At 47.2% G+C, this 5960-nt stretch overlaps 1 long non-coding RNA gene across 1 annotated transcript; it reads right to left on the reverse strand.

Annotated features, from left to right (window-relative positions):
- Nucleotides 1-536: 536 nt before the first annotated feature.
- On the reverse strand, nt 537-957 carry LOC120591551 (uncharacterized). Its single transcript, XR_005649913.1, has 3 exons — nt 873-957; nt 721-775; nt 537-573 (listed from the first exon to the last, which is right to left on the reverse strand). It is a non-coding gene; the product is annotated as an uncharacterized LOC120591551 (long non-coding RNA).
- Nucleotides 958-5960: the final 5003 nt, after the last annotated feature.

The following is a 5960-nucleotide window of genomic DNA, read 5'->3' on the forward strand; positions in this document are numbered from 1 at the left end:
CACGCCGCCCATTCTTCATCCTACTTTATTTCCCCGATCGCACACAGCGAGAGAGCAACGTGTATGCCCGAGTCTGCCCCTGTTCTCCCAACCGCTGTCCCCACTGGCACCACGGGCCCCACCCACTGCCTAGTCACCTCTCATCAGTCTCCTAGTGGGATCTCGCAAGCCGCCTCACCTGTCTGGGTGCTGCTTGTCTCCTCGTAGAATAAATGAAGCGTTAGGAAAAGATTACTTATCTTTTAGGCACATTAAAAATCTAACATAAAATGCTCTGTCTTCAGTCTAGCCTGAAGCGATCCATTTACAGACACAGTCACCCCGTTTACACATCTCAGTGTGTTTATGCATATTCTATAGAGTTTGATAGGTGCAATCTGGAAAACATTCATCATTCTCAAAGCTTAAATTTGCATCCTGTCCATTAATTTTGCCTGAGCGTATTCACCTATAAAATCAAATAGGGTCCATGGTGGCATGGCGAAAGCTCTGACCCGAAGTGCACGGCCCTGGAATTCTCGCAAGGCAAAGGTCACGGGCTCTGCACCCTCTGGCCTCACATCACGTGGTTTCCTGGGTGACACAAAGCATCCAAAGACTTTTTTTTTTTTTCAAAGACTTCTACTTCCGACAGGATCAAAAGCTCGGTAGCGATTTCAGCCCCTCTATATACATCTACATACTTAATGTAAATATTTAAAAAATGACGGGCGGGTTTACCCTTTGTTGATGGCATTCTGCTCTCCGCTTCCTCCACTAAATGCTCCCTTTGGATCTGCAAAGTCATGAGCGATTTCTACAGCTTTCTGAGAAGAACGGGGCTCCTCCTTCTCCCTGGCCGCAGGCCCGTCACAGTCCCTCCGCCCTCTCACAGGTCTGCGGTGGTGCCGAGCACAGAGACGTTGACGTGGGCTCATGGCCTACATTCCACGTGAGCAGAGGGGCCTTCACTGCTCCCCTGCTGGAGTTTTGGGGCATAGGGACCCAGCTACAGGACGGCGAGAAGATCGGCTGCCTCCATCCCCCTTCTCTCCCCGTGGAGCTCACAGGAGGTCCTGGTCTTCTGCCACAGTGACTGTGAAGTCGAAAAAACAGACACTTCATTTAAATTGAGGTGGGAGGGCCTATGGGGCAGCTCTCGCTCCCTATGCATGGTGAACTACCCGAGAGACTACTCTCCATCCCCACCCGGAAGATGTTTTCTACTGGACCGCTCCCTCCAGCTGGAAGAAGCAGGATCGTCGCCTGGCAACCTCTCAGCCAATGACGAGCCACGACGCTTGGCCCTTCAAGTTTCCTCCAATGGACTCTGTTTACAGCAGCCCCTCTGAACTCCCCCTTTTCTCTATAAAAGAAGGTTCCTCTCTTTTGCTCTCTTGCAGGTGACGCTCCGTTAGACTGGGTCTCCCAAATTGCGGCTCTTTATTGTTCCCAGATAAATTCATTTTGTTGGAGAAACATCTAGCCGTACATTGGCTTAAGGTCAAGGAATAGAGACGTGACACTCTCCCCACTGGAGCACGCCAAGTAACCCGGCCCCACCACAGCTCGTATTCCTGAAATGCAAATCCCCACACAGCGCCTGCTCACCAAGAGATGAGGTGGTCCTGCCAGACCCCCCGAAATACCACCGAACTCTGCGGCAGGTTTGCTGCTCAGAGACTGAAGAGCGATCCCAGAATGTCCCTGCCCGGGGGGACTCTCACGAGCTGCCCGTCCGCTTTGCGCCCTCCCCTGTGCTATACCACACGGGGGGACCTGCGTCCTCCTCTGCTCTTCCCTGGGCTAAGAACATCCGTTTTCTTCTTTCCAGAAGCATCGAATTTCTGCTGCTTCTTTGAGCACCGTCTCAGCCTCCTGGCTCGTCGCCCCGCTGCCACCCGCCGCGGTGTCGCGCATACGGGCACTAGCCGGGCGGGCCGCAAGCCCCCTGGACTGAGTGCGGGCTGCGGTGCGTCCAGCAGTATCGGGCTTTCCTTAATAATCGCTGATGTCATTAGTGCTAGTTTTCCATGACCCACCGACGGTGCAACCTGAAGCATTTTTAGCACCCCTGGCCCTGGCATCTGCGCAGCTCTGGCCAGCCAGTGCCCACCAGAGCAGCGAAGCCGTCTCCACTGCAGGGTCTGCCATGCAAGCTGGTCTTGGTTACTCAGCCTTTCTGATGTAATGTCTCACTCCCAGGGCGCCAGGGAGAGAGGAAGGGAGGGCGCTGTGACCTGAGGCCGACCTCTCTGGGAGAGGCCAGCCAGGAGGGCTGAAGGCCTTTGAGCCTCCAGGAGGGCCTCCGGCTCACTGGGATTAGTCAATTAGGTAAATATTACTCCTGAACCAGGCTGGAAGAAATAACAAACAACCATTCCGCAAATGGAAAAGTTGGTCAGGGCCCAGTGACGGACAATCCAGGTGGCATCCGCACCCTGCACTAAATCAGGGGAGGTCATTAATATGCTAAAAACACCACAGCCAATTGGCTCCCATGGCGACAGCTCAGAAGGCTTCATGAATAATCCATGCGGCACCTGGAGGCATGAAATTTTCATGGGCGGCTGAGGGCGTGGGCTGGGGAGCCAGAGCCCAGACATGCTTGGTCTTGGAGGGGTGACCGGAAGGAACCCTCACACCGACATGGGCTTGGGTGCAGCACAGCAGGGCCACATTAAAGATGAGAAGCAGAAAATGGAATTCCTTTTCCAGGAGCATCTCTGGACCTGCGTCCTCTGTGAGCCAGGGCAGCTGGTCCGCGCGCACGGCCCTTATCCTGAAGGAGAACGTGATTCTGAACCCGCTCCTCGTAGATTCTGGAAAACGTGGCCAGCTGGTGAGGGCCGGAGCAGAAACACCGAAACCTGCCTGCAGGCGGGGCTTCTTCCTTTGCGCCTTCCTTTTTTAATGTCTGTGAACCTCCATTTTCTTTGTAAAACAGGTAGCAACGGCCTACCCAGGAAGCTGCGAGAACTAAATGGGATATACTCGAGACATGCAACAGGCACAGTTTTTAAACTTTAGGTCTCTATCTGCTTGCCAAGTAAGCTCACCTCTCTCCCCCAAGAGGAAATGAATTTCTTAGTCAGAATTTTATTTCAGACTCGGACCATTTATTGAGCAGTCAGGTATGAAAGGGTTTTAGTCGATTTAAAAGTAGGAGGACGTTGTTTCCAAGACAGTTGAAACATTAACTCTCATAAAACTCGGAGTCGATTTATCACATTAATGAGTATTGTTATTTAAGTGCTTTGAGCTTTTATTTTCGGGCGTTGCTTTAAATCGCTGCTAGTCCCTCTAATTTTCTCCATTATGCCGATAATCCTTTTTCGGTTTAATGATTTTTCTTTTTTTTCTTTTTCTTCTTTGTTTGGTTTGACTTGATGTATTTTGATATTTCACTGGTTTGCATCCTTTGTTTACCTCGTTCACGTTTTATAAACACGAGTCACTCAGTTGACGTGACAGGACCCTCGTTTCCACAGACAAGGCTGTTCTACTTTGGGACATCGCCCCCACTGCCTTTTTCACTTTAAATGACTAGAGTGCTGATTCGGAAATTAAACGGATTCAAGAATTTACAACCGTTAGTTTCATAAGAAATACAGTCCATTTAAATACCCGATACAACTATGAAAACTATGAAAATTCCCCGCTTACGGGTGGGGCTGGGCATGGAGGGGGGCGACCTGTGAGGGGCGCTGTGGCCAGGAACTGACCACAGCTGTGTTCTCGGCCATCTCTACCTGCAGTACGAGCCCTCGCCTTCTCCAGTGATTCCCTCCCAGGTTTAGGGACAAACAGTTGTCTTAATGCTCTCCAGGTGGTCAGGACCCTCCTTGTCTTTCCACCTCGTCTCGCTAGGTCAGCCTCCTGGACAGCCCCCTGCTTTCGGTCCCCCGGCACTGGGCGGATGCGTCGCCCCTAGGAAAGCTCAGCCTTCAGGGGGCCGCCTGGCAGGTGTCACTCCACCATCCTCTCAGTCGCCCGGATTGAATGCTTGGGAATCATCAAGCCTTTCCTTCTTCGGTGGGTGCATGCCTCGAAGATAATTCATCCATCAGTTGTCCCTCAAGCCATAGGGTAGACTGACATGAAGGGCCCAGTATGAGTGACCATCAGGAAGTAGCTAAGCCAACCAATCTTCTTCCTTGGAAATTTTCAATGAAAAGTACCTGAGCTCGGCCATAAAAGAGTGTGAGAATAATGAAGAAGAGAAGAGAGACCCCAGGAATATCAGTTACCTATCGCTTTATAATGAATTAATTACTCGAAACCTTCATGGCTTAAGCCTACGAGAAACACTCACAAACATCCTTAGTTTCTGTGGCTTGGGAATCTGGGAATCGCTTTTTTCTGTGGTTCTGACCCAGTCTCTCATGAAATTGAACTCAAGGTTTGGCCATGGCTACCATCGTTCAAAGGCTTGACTGAGGCTAGAGGACCTGCCTGCGAGAGGGTTCACTCACATGACTGGCAAGTTGGTGCTGACTCTTTGCAGAAACCTTCAGTTTTTCACCCCGTGGATCCTCTGTAGGGCTGTTTGAGCATCCTTACAACATGGCCACTGACTTCCCCAAGGGAGAGAGTGATCTAGAGCACAAGACAGAAGCCTCAATTTCTTTGTGACTTTGCCTCAAAAGACAGCGCCATCTTTTCCACAATGACCCTGCGATTATGTAGGTCGGGTCTATTCCATGGAGGATGGAAATAGTCACGGGCATAAATACCAAGAGCCAAGCATCGTGGGATGCCATCTTGGAGGCAGGTACCACTCCATAAAAGAAGCCTGAGAAAACCACCAGAGGGGTGAGAGCTGACAGGGCTGTACTTCCCTCAGATCCGGATAGAGTTCGAGTCACATATGCACAGGTTCTCAATGACGAACTTTGAACTTTCCATTTAAAACACCGTTGGTTTTGAGCTGGTCTAAGTGAGTTTACATCCCATGTGTCTAACACGTTCACCAGGTACATAGCAAACAGAGAGGTGTCAGCACAGAAGGGATAGTAAGAGTTACGAGAAATGACTAAAATTAGTTTTAGAAAATTATTTACAGTATTGCTTTCTGGTTCACCTTCTTTAATTGTCTATACATTTCAGAAAGCAGGGACAACAGTTAACTGTTAATTTTTGTAATCTCGTAGCTAAGTATATGTGGCTGACTTTTTATATTCTTATCACGTGCCAGATGCTAGCCGTGTCCTTTCCAAGCATTATTTCTTGACATTGAATTTGAGATGCCATTTTACACATGCCCATTCAATCAAGCTTGATAACTGTGTTGTTCGTATCTACTACAATATTACTAATATTTTGTCTGTTTGCCTTATAGGTAAATTAAACTAGGCATGTCAACTTCTAAATATGGTTCTGTCAAATAATTATTATAGTTCTATCAAATTTTGAACATTTTTATATTTGAGATTTTTTTTAAATGCATTCAAGTTTAAGATTATTACATCTTCTTGATTAAATGACTCTTTTATCATTGTAAAATCACTTGCTATAACTTTAAAATTTTTTTTGTTATTGTTTTTAAGGTTTATTTGGTCTGATTTTAATAAAGTTACCCCATATTTCTTTTGTTTTTTTTTTTTGTCTGAAATAAACATTTTTATATTTTTTTCAAACTTTACACATAGTTTTTCTTATAAATGACAAACAATTGGATTGCTTATGCAATTTGAAGTCGAAAAATATGTGTCTAACCAGCAAGTTTAATCAATTTGTACTCATTGATTAAATTACAAATCCTGACATTTTAAAATTTGTTTCTATCGGATAATCAGAGAACAATTTCAGACAACGCTAAAAGATGCTTTGTAGGAAAATTTCAGTATTCTGGGAAGTCTAAAGCTGCTTTCCCAAGAAGCTGGAGGATGAAAGAAGAGAATGAATGAGGTTATTATACTGAAAAAAGATGTTATAAAACGCTAAAGAAAGTCAGATTAAGTCTTTGGATGGATCCTTGT

Source organism: Pteropus medius, unplaced genomic scaffold (assembly GCF_902729225.1).
Source record: "Pteropus medius unplaced genomic scaffold, Ma_sr-lr_union100, whole genome shotgun sequence".
Lineage (NCBI taxonomy): Eukaryota > Metazoa > Chordata > Mammalia > Chiroptera > Pteropodidae > Pteropus > Pteropus medius.